Source organism: Lithobates pipiens, unplaced genomic scaffold (assembly GCF_037356315.1).
Source record: "Lithobates pipiens isolate NorthernLeopardFrog02 unplaced genomic scaffold, aLitPip1_a1.2 Scaffold_115, whole genome shotgun sequence".
NCBI lineage: Eukaryota > Metazoa > Chordata > Amphibia > Anura > Ranidae > Lithobates > Lithobates pipiens.
The window spans coordinates 113674-130099 of NW_027507702.1; positions in this window are offsets into that span (position 1 = coordinate 113674).

Here is a 16426-nt window from a genome sequence, read left to right on the forward strand (position 1 = left end):
TTGTTAGGGGGAGTACTCTGGTCTCCTTGAGAGGCAATACAACCCCGGGCACAGGGGATAAGAGCCATTTACATTTTGGTGGTGCATTAATGCGTGAGTGTTGAAACGCGTTGGGTTAAGGCAGACCATGGAAATTAATGGTTTGCCGACACAACAAACTACTCCAGAAATTGGAAGTGTTATTAAATTCATCCTGTGGCACGCTGTGAGGCATTGCAGTGAGCTGCAGAGCGTGTGCATTGCCTTGTTGTATTTAGACCCATTCAAAATGAATTGCACCACAACGCATTTCACACGTACATTACCACAGCACAGTCATCTTGTGTGTCCGGCTAATGTAAACATTTTTTAATGTTTGTAACCTTTCCTTCACTCATATATATATTCTATACATCCATGCTGGGAGTTGTAGCCCTTGAACAGGTAGAGGATGACCCCCCTTGGCTGTAACCTGACTCAGATTTCTGTGCTGGGAGTGGCCAATAGCCGGGCTGGAATGTCAGCCATGCGGACAGACTGGATCTGCAGAGCCGTGTCATCATCCACGCTTCACTGATGGCAGAACAAGTGTGAGAAGAGCTCCACCGCTCCACCAAATGTCACCAAGGGGGCTCAGGGAGAGCCGCGGCGCCACTCCACCACTCTGCCAGATGTCACCAAGGGGGCTCAGCAAGGGCCGTGGCATCACTCCACCCCTCTGCCAGATGTCCTCAAAGGGGCTCAGCGAGGGTCGTGTCATCACTCCATCCCTCTGCCAGATGTCACCAAGTGGGCTTAGCAAGGGCTGTGGCGTCACTCCACTGCTCCGCCAGATGTCATGAAGGGGGCTCAGCAAGGGCCGTGGCGTCACTCCACTGCTCCGCTACATGTCACTAAGGGGGATCAGCAAGGGCTGCGGCATCACTCCACCGCTCTGCCAGATGTCACCAAGGGGGCATAGCAAGAGCCTTGGCGTCACTCCACCACTCTGCCAGATGTCACCAAGGGGGCTCAACAGGGGCCCTCAGCATCACTCCACCGCCCTGTCACATCACCAAGGGGGCTCAGGGAGGGTGACGGCGTCACTCCACTGCTCCGTCACATGTCCCTAAGGGGGCTCAGCGAGGGCCGCGGCATCACTCCACCGCTCTGTCACAAGTCCCCTAGGGGGTCACCAAGGGGACTCAGTCAGGGCTATGGCGTCACTCCACTGCTCTGCCACATGTCACCAAGTGGGCTCAGCAAGGGTCGCAGCATCACTCCACCGCTCCGTGACATGTCACCAAGGGGGCTCAGCAAGGGTCGCGGCATCACTCCACCGCTCCGTCACATGTCACCAAGGGGGCTCAGCAAGGGCCGCGGCATCACTCCACCGCTCCGTCACATGTCACCAAGGGGGCTCAGCAAGGGTCGCGGCATCACTCCACCGCTCCGTCACATGTCACCAAGGGGGCTCAGCAAGGGCCGCGGCATCACTTCACCGCTCCGTCACATGTCACCAAGGGGGCTCAGCAAGGGCCGCGGCATCACTCCACCGCTCCGTCACATGTCACCAAGGGGGCTCAGCAAGGGTCGCGGCATCACTCCACCGCTCCGTCACATGTCACCAAGGGGGCTCAGCAAGGGTCGCGGCATCACTCCACCGCTCCGTCACATGTCACCAAGGGGGCTCAGCAAGGGTCGCGGCATCACTCCACTGCTCCGTCACATGTCACCAAGGGGGCTCAGCAAGGGCCGCGGCATCACTGCACCGCTCCGTCACATGTCACCAAGGGGGCTCAGTGACACGAGGACAGAATATCGAAAAGTCGCTGATCTTTCCATTGCCCGTCATTTTAATAATAGGACTGAATTCCAAATTTTTTCAAAATATTCTAAAACATTTAGATATGTGTGAGAGCAATCCGTTTCTCAGTAATAATCTGGCCAATGTGCGCCAATGTTTCAAAAATCTAGGTTCACATATGTGCGGGGCGGGAGAGCGCACAATTACGCACACCTAAATGTCTTTCGCAGATATTCAAGGGGTGCCAATAATTCCAAATTCTTCTTTGATTAATCCTTAACACTTAACTCCTAATTGATTAATCGTTAATCTTTAATCGATTAATTCTTAATCGATTCCTAATCGATTATTCCTTAATTCTTAACTCTTAATTGATCAATCGTTAATTTTTAATTGATTTATTGTTAATTAATTATTAACTCTTACTTGATTAATCGTTAATTCCTAATTGATTTTTTTAAATTGATGAGTTCCTAATTTTTAATTGATTAAGCCTTAATTTTTAACTCTTAATTGATTAATCGTTCATTTTTAAATTGATCAATTCCTAATTCTTAATTGATTAAGCCTCAGTTCTCAATTGATTATATCCTTATTCTTAATTGATTAATTCTTAATTTAATTTATCTCCAAAGCAACCCAACCGGTGCAGTAACTTTCACCCTGGGGCAGCCTCCAGCCACCCTCTCCTCTCCAGGCCCTACCAGGTAACAGCCCTGCTCAGTGACCATGCCTGGGATTTGTCCCTTTTTTTATACAATATAGATTTTTTTTTTTGTTGTTTAAAGGGATAGCACACCCATATTTTATATATGCTAGAAAATGGTGGTGTTTGTGTATTCCGGCACCTCTGAGAGTGCCGCTTTCCCAGTATTGTAATTATTGTTGCATTGTTTGATTTGCTGCCCAAACATTGAGCACAGAGGTACACAGGTACTGGTGTTAGAGCACCGTCCAGTCTTCACATTTCCTCCCCATTGTAGTAAATGGTGCACACCTTGAATTTGGGGCAGGAGAGGAGCGGAGGGGTCTGGGAGATGCACCACCCATCACCATTTCCACTGCACTGCTGAACGCCGTAGGACGCACGTCATCACCTGGCTGCAGGTTGTAGATAACGGTCAGATGGGTTCAGAATATAAACACACCTGTCCCCCCGTCACAGTGTTCCCATGTCCTGTGTTGTCCTTATATTCTCTTATCTCACAGACCGCACTGGTTGTCCCTGGAGAGGAGTACATTGTGTCTGAGAATCCTACCACCTGGTGTTCATGCACATTTAAGTGGTAAAAGTCAGCAGCTGCTGACTTTTATTAAGCATGCACTTACCAGTCCATGGATCCAGCGAATGTCCTCACCTGGGACGGTTCTTTGCTGGTCTTTGGGTCCCCAGAGCCACCATTTTGGCAGTGTGAAGCCAGCTCTGAAGTACCAGGAAGTCACCGCCGGCTTCCCTCTGCAGTAGTGCTGCTCTTTCTCAATGGACCTGCAGCCTCCTGGGATCTGTGGCATGTTCTAGGAGGTTGCAGACAAGGAGGGGGGGGGGGGAACTTCTGCTCAGATCCATAGCTCCCAACTGTCCCTGATTTTGAGGGACTGTCCACGATTTTGAAGAACTGTCCCTGATTCTGATGAACTGTCTCTGATTTTTTGAGAGACTGTCTCTGATTTCGAGGAACTGTCTCTGATTTCGAGGGACTGTCCTTGATTTTGAGGGACTGTGCCTGATTTTGAGGCAGTGGCCCTGATTTTGAGGCAATGGCCCTGATTTTGAGAAACTGACCCTGATTTTGAGGCCTGGCCCTGATTTTGAGAAACTGACCCTGATTTTGAGGCCTGGCCCTGATTTTGAGAAACTGACCCTGATTTTGAGAAACTGGGCCTTATTTCGAGAGCCACCATTTTGGCTGTGTGAAGCCAGCTCTGAAGCATCAGGAAGTCCCCGCCAGCTTCCCACTGTAGTAGTGCTGCTCTTTCTCCATGGCACTGCAGCCTCTTGGGATCTGTGGCATGTTCCAGGAGGTTGCAGACAAGGGGGGGGGGGGATCTTCTGCTCAGATCCATAGCTCCCAACTGTCCCTGATTTTGAGGGACTGTCCGTGATATTAAGGAACTGTTCCTGATTTTGATGAACAGTCTCTGTTTTTTTAGAGACGGTCTCAGATTTTGAGGAACTGGCCCTGATTTTGAGGAACTGGCCCTGATTTTGAGGAACTGGCCCTGATTTTGAGGAACTGGCCCTGATTTTGAGGAACTGGTTCTGATTTTGAGGGACTGTCCCTGATTTTGTGGCAATGGCCCTGATTTTGAGGAACTGGCCCTGATTTCGAGAGCCACCATTTCTGTGTGAAGCCAACTCTGAAGCACCAGGAAGTCCCAGCAGGCTTCCCACTGCAGTAGTGCTGCACTTTCTCAATGGACTGCACCGTCCTGGGATCTGTGACATATTCCAGGAGGTTGCAGACAAGGAGGGAGGCAAACTTCTGCTCAGATCCATCGTTCCCAACTGTCCCTGATTTTGAGGTACTGTTCCTGATTTTGAGGATCTGTCCCTGATTTTTCGAGGGACTGTATCTGATTTCGAGGAACTGTCTCTGATTTCGAGGAACTGGCCCTGATTTTGAGGAACTGGCCCTGATTTCGAAGGACTGGCCCTGATTTCGAAGGACTGGCCCTGATTTCGAGGGACTGTCCCTGATTTTGAGGCACTGGCCCTGATTTTGAAGAACTGTCTCTGATTTTCAGGTACTATCTTTGATTTTGAGGAACGGGCCCTGATTTTAAGGAACTGGCCCTGATTTCGAAGGATTGTCCCTGATTTTGAGGAACTGTCTCAGATTTTTTGAGGAACTGTCCCTGATTTTGAGGAACTATCTTTGATTTTAAGGAACTGGCTCTGATTTCGAAGGACTGTCCCTGACTTTGAGGCAATGGCCCTGATTTTGAGGCACTGGCCCTGATTTTGAGGACCTGTCCCTGATTTCGAAGGACCATGCCTGAATCCAAGGCACTGTGCCTGATTTCAAGGGACTGTCCCTGATTTGGAACAAAGTCCCTCTGTCCCTCTTTCCTCCTCATTTGTCCCTCATTTTGGTCTGATCTATATATATAAAATGCACTTTTTGTCTTTTTCAGTTTCCCAGTCCTAAACCTTTCATCCAATTTCTAAATTGGATTTGTAAATATAAAAAGCCAATATAAAAGGAATAGTAGTGGTAAAAAGCACTTGTGGGTTTAACTAATCTTTTTTTTGTATAGTTCTCCTTTAACTCCTTAAGGACCAGCCTCGTTTTGAGATTTTGGGGTTTACATGTTTAAAACTGTTTTTTTTTTTGCTAGAAAATTACTTAGAACCCCCAAACATTAGATATTTTTGTTTTCTAACACCCTACAGAATAAAATGGCGATCATTGCAATACTTTTTTTCACACCGTATTTGCGCAGTGTTGTGTTAAATTTCAAGGGGTATGAATACTTTTTCAAGGCACTGTATGTACGTCATTACATGCTGAAGCAATGTAACTGTATAAAATATACCATACCTGGAGTTTTTTTTTTTAAATCAAGAATACATTGTTGGCTCAATTGATCAGATAAATATCCAATTATTTTTTTGCTCTGGTAATTGTGCATTGTTTTATTGTGACAATAATCTGATAATTATAGGACAACACAATACAACGTAACTCGAATGTATTATAATGCAGGAAACAATTGGTAATATAAATTATATTGAGGTCATACAATGAATGGTGACCTACTTGCTCACTGCTTTGGGTTTGTTTTGTTTTGTTTTATTTTGTTTGTTTTATTTTTTTATTTTTTATTTTGCTTTGTTATGTTTTGTTCCATTTTGTTTTATTTTATACTATGCTGTTTTTTTTTTTTTTTTTTACACAGCGCTAAACAAATCTGTTATTTTATAAACAAAAAATTCCATTCACACAGGGGCAACTTTGGACTTCAAGTCGCCCCAAGTCGCCTCAAGTCGCTCTACATGAAAAAAAATCAATGTAAGTGAATGTATCCGTCTTAATGCACACTACTGCAGTCGCTCCGACTTCAGAAAAGGTTCCTGTACTACTTCAATCCGACTTCTAGGCGACTTGTACCCATAGAATTCAAAGGAAGTCGCCTCCAAGTCCGATCTCCATCTATATTTTGAAGCGACTTTACAGGAAAAGTCGCCTCTCTAATAATAAAAACCGGCATGGGTTCCCCTCCAGGGGAAAACCTGGTATGGTATGGATTTTAAGGGGAACCCCCCAACACAGAAAAAACGGTGTGGAGGTCCACCCAAAATCCATACCAGACCCCTATCCGAGCACGCAGCCCAGACGGTCAAGAAAGGGGGTGGGGAGGAGCGAGTGCCCCCCCTCCTCCTGAACCGTACCAGGCCACATGCCCTCAACATGGGGGGTGGGCGCTTTAGGGAAGGGGGTGCCCTCTGCGGCCCCCCACCCCAAAGCACCTTGTCCCCATGTTGATGAGGACAAGGGCCTCTTCACGACAACCCTGGCCATTGATTGTCAGGGTCTGCGGGTGGGAGGTTTATCGGAATCCGAGAGTCTCTTTTAATAAGGGGGTCCCCAGATCCCAGTCCTCCAACCTATGTGATGGATCCTTCCTCCCAGCACAAATTCTCCCCAATCCCCCATCCTAGCACAAATCCCCCCCAAATACCCCCTCCTAGCACAAACCCACTCAATCATCCCTGCTATAACCACCCCCCCTCCCCAAAAAAACCGAATTCTCTTCCTAGCACAAATACCTTTTCTCTAAGCATATTACCTTTTCTAGCACAAACCCCTCAAAATTACCCCCTCCTAGAGCAAATCCTCTTCCCCCATCCCCCCTTCCAACATAAATCCCCCCCCAAATCACTTCACCGAACACACCTCTCCCAAATTTCCCCTCCTAGAAGAATTCTTATCCTCTACCCTCCCAATTCATCCTCCCAACACAAATCTCCTCTCCTTTGTGGTGCCCCCCACTTCCCATGATACCACAGTGCCCAGGGTAGCCGCCAAGCCCTTGTCCTGGCCCTGCTCCCCAGGTACAACCCCAACCCCTGTAGTTGCCAAAACACAATAGCTGTACAGCACAGAATCATCTGATAATGATGCAGCAGCCCCGCCCATGAGCACTGATAAAAAAAAGACTGCTCGTGGGTGGGGCTTCCTAATCTCTTCACAGGATTCTGTGCTGTACTGCTGACTGAAGTTCGCTCTACAAAGCTCCAATTCACGGTGAACAAAGTGTACTTCAGACTTAAGCACAGAAACGCTCTCCCCCCACCCCGTAATTGCTTTACATTCCGTGAAAATTAGAGCGTGTCCCGACTTAAAAGGCTATTTTCTTGTAAAAGATAATTGTCTAATGTAGCATCGTAACAGCTCATAAAGCTATAAATACCATATAAAACAATCAAGGGGTTTCCGGCTCAGACAATCTACTTATCGGAATCACACTGGGCGTCATACACAGGAAAATCTAAAAGCAGAAAGATAAATGGCAGAAAATATATTAATGATATACTAAAGCAGGACTCCAGAAAAATCAGTATTTGATCCAGGTATATTTTTATATATAGCAATGACATAGAAAAAAAAAAAAAAAAATACAAAGAGCACCAAATGAAATAAACAAAAGGATCCTAAATATCCCGCACTTAACAATAAAAAAAACGCACACCCTCTAAATCCCTGATGTCAACCTATGGCCCAAGAAGGATCATGTGTGGCCTTCTGGTGCTGGATGTGTGGCCCTTGGCCCCCAGCAGTTAGGAATAGGAATGAGATCATTGATGTGTAGAATGTCAATAGTAGTGATCTATTCTCTACCTGTCTCATGTAACCTCTCCCCCAGGCTGTCAATTTCTTCTGTAGCATGTCTTTAAGCCTAGTGGACACTAAGTCCCCATTCACACTTGAGTGTAGATTTTTCAGGCAATTTTACCGCGATTTTCATGGTGTTTTTGCCGCGTTTTTTACGGTGTTTTGCCACGATTTTGTGCAGGTCAAAAGGTCACCAATGTAAAAAGCAGAAAAACGCCCACATCTGCCTAAAAAAATAATAAAAAAAAATAAAAAGTTCCAGAACTTCTTTGAGCTTCAGGCGAGTTTGGAGCTTCTGGCTTCAGGCGTTTTGGAGTGGAGATGTGAACCATCTCCATAGAGAATAATTGATTTTTTTCCCCTCCCTTCAGGCTTCAAGCTACAAAACACTCAAATGTGAATGGGGCCTAATAGTTTTGAAAAAGGCTGACAGCTCCAGTCAGAGCCGCTGTACTAACAATGCATGTTAGTACATCGATCTCCCCTGCTGTGCTTTTGTGTTCTCACGGGGGGGGGGGGGGGGGGGGTGGTGAGGGGGGTGCCGGAACACTCTGTTCAGTGCTATCAGCCATTGGACCAACGGTAGTAGACACGGGCCGAATGTTGGCTGGTTTCCATTAAACGGGCCAATGACGCCTGGCATTCAGCCCGTGTGAACTAGGTTTTAGTCTCCAACTACAACATGTTTTTAGTCTCCAACCAAAGCTGCAACATGTCCTTATAGTCTTCAACCAAACCTGCACCATATCCTTTTTTCTCCAACAAAACCTGCAATATGTCCTTAGTCTCCAACCAAAACTGCAGCATGTCCTTAGTCTCCAACAAAACCTGCAATATGTCCTAAGTCTTCAACCAAACCTGCACCATATCCTTAATTACCAACAAAACCTGCAATACGCCCTTAGTCTCCAACCTAAACTGCAGCATGTCCTTAGTCTCCAACAAAACCTGCAATATGTCCTTAGTCTCCAACCTAAACTGCAGCATGTCCTTAGTCTCCAACAAAACCTGCAATATGTCCTTAGTCTCCCCAACCAAACCTGCACCATATCCATAGTCTCCAACAAAGCCTGCAGCATGTCTTTGATCTCCAACCAAACCTGTAGGATGTCCTTAGTCTTCAACCAAACCTGCACCATATCCATAGTCTCCAACAAAGCCTGCAGCATGTCTTTGATCTCCAACCAAACCTGTAGGATGTCCTTAGTCTTCAACCAAACCTGCACCATATCCATAGTCTCCAACAAAGCCTACAATACGTCCTTAGTCTCCAACCAAAACTGCAGCATGTCCTTAGTCTCCAACAAAACCTGTACCATATCCTTAGTCTCCAACAAAACCTGCAATACGTTCTTAGTCTCCAACAAAACCTGCAATATGTCCTTAGTCTTCAACCAAACCTGCACCATATCCTTAGTCTAAAACAAAACCTGCAATATGTCCTTAGTCTCCAACCATAACTGCAGCATATCCTCAGTCTTCACCCAAACCTGCACCATATCCATAGTCTCCAACAAAGCCCGCAGCATGTCTTTGGTCTCCAACCAAACCTATAGGATGTCCTTAGCCTTCAACTACAACATGTTTTTAGTCTCCAACCCAAAAAAAAATGGTGCATGTCCTTATAGTCTTCAACCAAACCTGCACCATAACCTTATGCCGTGTACACACGACTGGACTTTCCGGCAGACTAGGTCCAAAAAGTCTTCCTAACGGACTTTTGGAGGACTTCTGATGGACTTTCCGAACTAACGGACTTGGACAAACACAATCACACCAAACTCCGACGGATTGGACCGTGATGATGTACAACCAGACTAGAATAAGGAAGTTCATAGCCAGTAACCAATAGGGTGGGTTTTCGTCCGTCAGACTAGCATACACACAAACTGATTTTTCATCCGGACTCGAGTCTGTCGGAAAGATTTGAAACATGTTCTAAATCTAGAGTCCGTCTGATTTTTCGTCAGCAAAGGTCCGATGAAGCCCACACATGATCGAATTGTCAGACGGATTTGTTCCGTCGGACCTTTGCTGTCAAAAAGTCCGGCCGTGTGTACGCGGCATTAGTCTCCAACAAAACTGCAATATGTCCTAAATCTCCAAACAAAACTACTGCATGTCTTTATAGTCTTCAACCAAACCTGCACCATAGCCTTAATCTCCAAAAAAAACCTGCAATATGCCCTTAGTCTTCAACCAAACCTGCACCATATCCATAGTCTCCAAGAAAGCCTGCAGCATGTCTTTGGTCTCCAACCAAACCTGTAGGATATCCTTAGTCTCTGCCCCTGTACACACGGTCGGAGATTTCCATAACCAAATCTGTCGGATTTTGCCCGTCAGATTTTGTCCGTCGGATCTTGTCCGAAACTGTTGCATACACACGGTCGGACAAAGTTGGAGAAGAAAAACGATCTTTCAGAACGTGATGACGTAATTTCGTTACGATGGGACTACGTTCAGGCTAGTAGCCAATAGCTTTGATGTAGGAATTTGATCTGAGCATGCGTGGCACTTGGTCCGATCAAAATTCTCTACACATGATCAGAGTATGTCCGATCGAACCAGTTGGTCGGGAAATATTTCCAACATGTTGGAAAATTGGGTCCGATGGATAGTCCGACGAAAACAGTCCGATGCAGACCACACACAGTCGAATTATCTGACGACACGGTCCGATAGGACACATTCTGACGGATTCTCCGACCGTGTGTACAAGGGCTCTAACTACAACATGTTTTTAGTCTCCAACCAAAACTGCAGCATGTCCTTATAGTCTTCAACCAAACCTGCACCATATCCATAGTCTCCAACAAAATATGCAATATGTCCTTAGTCTCCAATCAAAACTGCAGCATGTCCTTAATCTTCAACCAAACCTACACCATATCCATAGTCTCCAACAAAGCCTACAGCATGCCTCTGGTCTCCAACCAAACCTGTAGGATGTCCTTAGTCTCCAACCATACCTGTAGGGCGTCCTTAATCTCCAACCATACCTTCAGCATGCTTTTAGATTTAATCCAAAACTTGTAGCATGTCTTTAGTCTCCAACCAGACCCATAGCATGCCCTTAGTCTCCAACCAGACCCATAGTATGTCCTTAGTCTCCAACCAGACCCATAGCATGTCCTTAGTCTCCAACCAAACCCATAGCATGTCCTTAGTCTCCAACCAAACCCATAGCATGTCCTTAGTTTCCAACTAAGCCCATAGCATGTCCTTAGCTTTCAACCAAACCCGTAGCATTTACTTAGTCTCCAACCATTCATACCAGTAAGTAATTAAACAGGAATCCTTATTGTTTAAGGGGTCTATTTATATATATAAAAAAAAATTCTATGCGATTGCCTCAAACATTTGCACAGCTGTCACAAATAATGACATATAGTGTCAAATGTGTTTATTTCCTATGATCGTAAGCGCCACCTAGTGTCCATAGAGTAGTATTTTCCTAAATAACCTCCATCAAGAAATCACTGCATTATTGCCACTAGAGGGAGCGGACAATCACTGAGCATATATATATATTAGACGCCATACGGTAATTATTTGTGACAACCTTGCAGATGCTTGAGACAGTCGCACAACATTTTTTTTTTCATAAATCAACCCCTAAGAAGTTGTTACATGTATGGGATATATGGGGATGTACAGAGAGAATGCCAGAAGTGCAGAGATAAGCGTTCTCCAAAAATAGCCTCGCTGTGCCCGCACACAACCAACTCATTGCAGCACAGGACAGATAAGTGGCAGGAAATCCTCTGTGTAGGAAATCGTTTTGCTCATCTGGCAGAAGTCTCCGAAATGTGGCTTTAGCAACAACCTATTTCTTACTTCTCCTTCCAAAGATTATTCCCTAAAGTAGATGGCAATGCCATTTTGTGAGCTACCCAGTAAGAGCATTTTAAGTCAAATACTTTTATATACTTTTATAAATCACAAAAATAATACCTGTTTTTATGGTGTTGCTGGCAGTCATGTGATCCCGAACCCTCTGAGATGTACACCTCCTTCTGCAGACAGTGGGTGGAGACCATCAGTGAGCCTGAGCATCAATGGAAGTGTCCAATGTGATCAGCCAGTATCCAGATATAATAACGAGGGAAAGCTTCCAGGTGGTGACAACGCTAGGGGAATCATCCATTTAGAACAATCAGGCATAACGTTATGACCACCCATCATAGATTCACGTAGACCTCTGAAGGTATGCTGTGGTATCTGCCACCAAGCCATCATTAGCAGATATCTTTCATGTAGACATTATCTATTCATTGGCTGGTGTAAGATTTGCATGTTGGTGAATTCAGGAAGTACGGGGCAATCCAGGTGTAGCAAGTTTGTACATTAATGGCAGTATACACTGATCAGCCATAACAAGACCACCTACCTAATGTTGAGTGTAGCGCCCGACTCCTGAAGAGCACGCGCTATATGTTTTTTTTTTCAATTTTAATTTCACCTTTAAACCGCAGTTTGGTTTGGGGTTTAATTGTTCTAAATTTTGACCTCAGCATCAGTCTGGCTGGACTGCAGGGTGTTCTGCCTGGCAATGGGTGGCACTGTCACTTTTGGCAAGTATTGAACCACAGTATAGTTGGGTGCATTAAAGTTACTCTCTCGCGGAAACCAGCCCAGTGGGAGTGACGTTGATGCTGTGTCTGCTGGGAGAGGGTACTTAAGGTGCGGATGTCACGTTTTTCGGGCTTCCAATCCAGAAGTATGTTCTGACTGCATGGTCCTGGTCCTCCTGACCAGCCCCCAGGACTTCCATGGCCTGGGGTGCAGATCCACCCGACTTTAAGTCTCGGGGCTGGCTAGCGGATGTCACGTGTTTCGGGCTTCCAGTCCAGAAGTATGTTCTGATTGCATGGTCCTGGTCCTCCTGACTAGGCCCCCAGGACTTCCATGGCCTGGGGTGCGGATCCACCCGACTTTATGTCTCGGGGCTGGCTAGTGGATGTCACGTGTTGCCAGCTTCCCGTCCAGAAATATGTTCTGATTGCATGGTCCTGGTCCTCCTGACTGGGCCCCAGGACTTCCATGGCATGGGGTGCGGATCCACCCGGCTTTATGTCTCAGGGCTGGCTAGCGGAAGTCACGTGTTTCGGGCTTCCAGTCCAGAAGTATGTTCTGACTGCATGGTCCTGGTCCTCCTGACCAGCCCCCAGGACTTCCATGGCCTGGAGTGCGGATGCACCTGACTTTATGTCTCGGGGCTGGCTAGCGGGTGTCATGTGTTTCGGGCTTCCAGTCCAGAAATATGTTCTGATTGCATGGTCCTGGTCCTCCTGAATAGGCCCCCAGGGCTTCCAGGGCATGGGGTGCGGATCCACCCGACTTTACGTCTCGGGGCTGGCTAGCCCAAGGTGAGGAAACTGAAGGAAGGATTCGGAGGTGGTCCGGTGCCGTCTCAGTTAGTGGAGAGGCCCAGCAACTGTGAAGGTATCCAGGGGAGGATTCTTTGGGAGAAGGCCACGCAAAGGTTGGCTTCTCAACGAGAGCCCGGTCAAGCTGATGGACCTAAGCGAATCCAATCTCGTGCGGTATTACCGGACTGGCTGCAAGATACTGGTACCACACGAGTGTTCTACAAGCTTCCAAGTTTCCCCTCACGTGTTCTATAGCAAAGTCGGTGGCAGAGACTTATTCCTGACTCAAACACCCTGTTGGCTGCTAGGCCTGGTGAGAGAAGGACTATCCAACTAGGGTGAAGATCCAGTTGTGAATGGCTGTTCTCTGGATTTACTGAAGTGAGAGATTTTGTTTCATACTGAGTTTGACAATAAGAGTACCTGGACTTTCCACCTGAACCCTCTAATCCTATGCTGAGAGACTGCGTTGTTAACTACTTTTCACGAATAAAAATCCCTTTAAGTGGATCTGGCGTCAGTCTCCGCTGTTATTGGGACAACTACCTCAGGAAACCCCTAGATGCATACGAGGTGAAGAAGGTAACGGTAAGCCCAATAAATTCAGCCGCTCCTTCGGGGGTCAGTGCTACACGAGCATGCCCCCCTTTTGCCACCAACACACACTTGACCCATCAAGGCATGGACGCCACTAGATCTCTGAAGGTATGCTGTGGTATCTACCACCAAGCCATCATTAGCAGATATCTTTCATGTGGACATTATTTATACATTGGCTGGTGTAAGATTTGCATGTTGGTGAATTCAGGAAGTACGGGGCAATCCAGGTGTAGCAAGTTTGTACGTTAATGGCAGTATACACTGATGAGCCATAACAAGACCACCTACCTAATATTGAGTGTGCCCCCTTTTGCCACCAACACATACTTGACCCATCAAGGCATGGATTCCACTAGACCTCTGAAGGTATGCTGTGGTACCAAGCACCAAGCCATCAGAAGGAGATCCTCTAAGTCCTGTACGTTGCGAGGTGGGGCCACCATGGATTGGACATTTTTTTCCCCAGTGCATCCCACAGGTGCCCAATTGGATTGAGATTTGAAGAATTTGGAGGTCAACACCTCAAACCCAATGTTGTGTTCCTCCACTGTTCTCTGCCTAAACTATCCCACAGACTTTCAGGTGCCATTGTCCTCATATAATCCATGTTGCTCACTTCACCCGTCGGTGGTCAGGGTGTTATGGTTGATCGGTGTACATGCCAGCTGCGCGGTGTTGTTGGGCCGCCACAGGAAATCAATACATAAACAGGGAACTGGCAGGATCAAAACAGGTAATTGATATGTAACAGGCAACAGAAGCATGGGCATGTTAGAATGTTATACATATTATAAGAAACTATTCACAGAACAGTTTTCATTTTTTGCCCAGAAAAACCCCCTATAGTGGCGAAGGCCAAGTCAGCAGATAAATGCCCCGCAGAAGAGAACTGTTGGGCCAGTCATGTGATCCAGAAAGCACCGTGAGGTCTGTAAGCTCAGCAGAAATTCAGGAGATTTCAGTGAAATGAAAGCGTAGCCATAGCCCCCCCACCCCCACAGATATAGCTATATACTATATATATATACTGTATATACTATACTAGATATATACTATATAGCAGCTCTCCAGTCCTTAAAGTGATTGTAAACGATCACCTTGTAAAACAACCCATTCAGTTCACCTAAAAAATTAAAGGAAAGGAAAAATATTTTTATATAAATTAAAAAACAAAAACATTATAAATACCTTTTTATCTTTTTTTTACAAGTGATCACATTCCCTCTATTCTCAGCTGCATAAGAGCTAGGGGGGAGGAAAAGCAACAGTGCACTGATCTTCCTAGTGAATGTCTGTGCAGCAGGGGGAAGGGGGGTGTGTCAGGACAAGTCTGATCATTGGAGGAGAGCAGGCTGAGTTCCCAGCACAGCTAGAGTACTGACCACGGTGTGCACTCCTGCCTAGCGCGGTCAGTGTTTAATAGGAAAGCCGCAGGACTGGAAGGAACATCGGGGGTTACACACAAAGGAAGCAAGAGAATGGGAGACTTTCCCATACAGGCACATGGTACAGCACACACACATATCAGGAATATGAAACGTTGGGGTAACAAACGCTTTAACCAAGACCGAGCCTTTTTCTGACATTTCTCACATACATTTATCAAAAAATCTGTATTTTTTTTTGGAAAGTTACTAATTATTATTATTATGCAAAATTATATTTTTTAAAAGCAGTGGCTCTAGAGAATAAAATGGTGGGTATTTCAATTTTTTTTATGTCACACGTTATTTGTGCAGCTTTTTTTTCTAATGCAAATTTTTTTTTGGAAAAAAAATAAAATACACTTTAATATATTTGAACGCACAATAATCACAATATAATACCCGATTGTTTGGTAAAATATAAAAAGTGATGTTACACCGAGTACATAGATACCAAACATAGTTGCATAGTTAGTCAGTTTGAAAAAAAAAAGACACCAAGTCCATCCAGTTCAACCTTAAGCATGACAGGCTTTAAAATTGCGCACGATCGCGGAATGGCGATGAACAATGTAAAATATACTATCCATAAGCCATGCTTTTTATAGCCTTTACAGGTCACTACTTTACATATTTACACAGGAGGTCTGGTGCTAGAATTATTGCTCTCGATCTGATGCTAGTGGTGATACCTCACATGCGCGGTGTGAACGCTGTTTACGTGTGACGCGGGAATGACTCACGCGTTCACCTTTGTGCATGAGAATGGGGAGTGGGGGTGCTTTCATTATTTTATTATTATTTTTTTTTATTTTTTATTTTTTACAGTGCACCTTTTTTGATAACTTTTTTTTTAATCACAAGAAATGTAAACATCCCTTGCGCTAACAATAGGCAGTGACAGATCCTCTGTACTGAGACATTTGGGGTTTAGTGGTGCAACGAAAATAATAATTCTGGACCCAAACAAAAAATTCAGGATGCACGTGGCCGAAAACCGAGACTGAAATTGAAATGGGCAATTTTAAAATAATAATAAAAAAATTATATATATATATATATATATATATATATATATATATATATATATATATATATATTATATTATTATATTATTATATTCAACATTAATAGTTTTTGAAGTGCAGACATACATTGGCTTTAAAGGAATGCATTTTTCTTGCACTTTTTAAATGCAAAGCACTTCAAAAACTATTAATTAAATATAATTAAAATGTTGAATATAATAATAATAATTATATATATATATATATATATATATATTTATATTATTATATTCAACATTTTAATTAATCGTTTTTGAAGTGCAGACATACATTGGCTTTAATGGAATGTGTTTTTCTTGCGTTTTTGTTTTTTAAACGCAAAGCACTTCAAAAATGATTAATTAAAATGTTGAATATA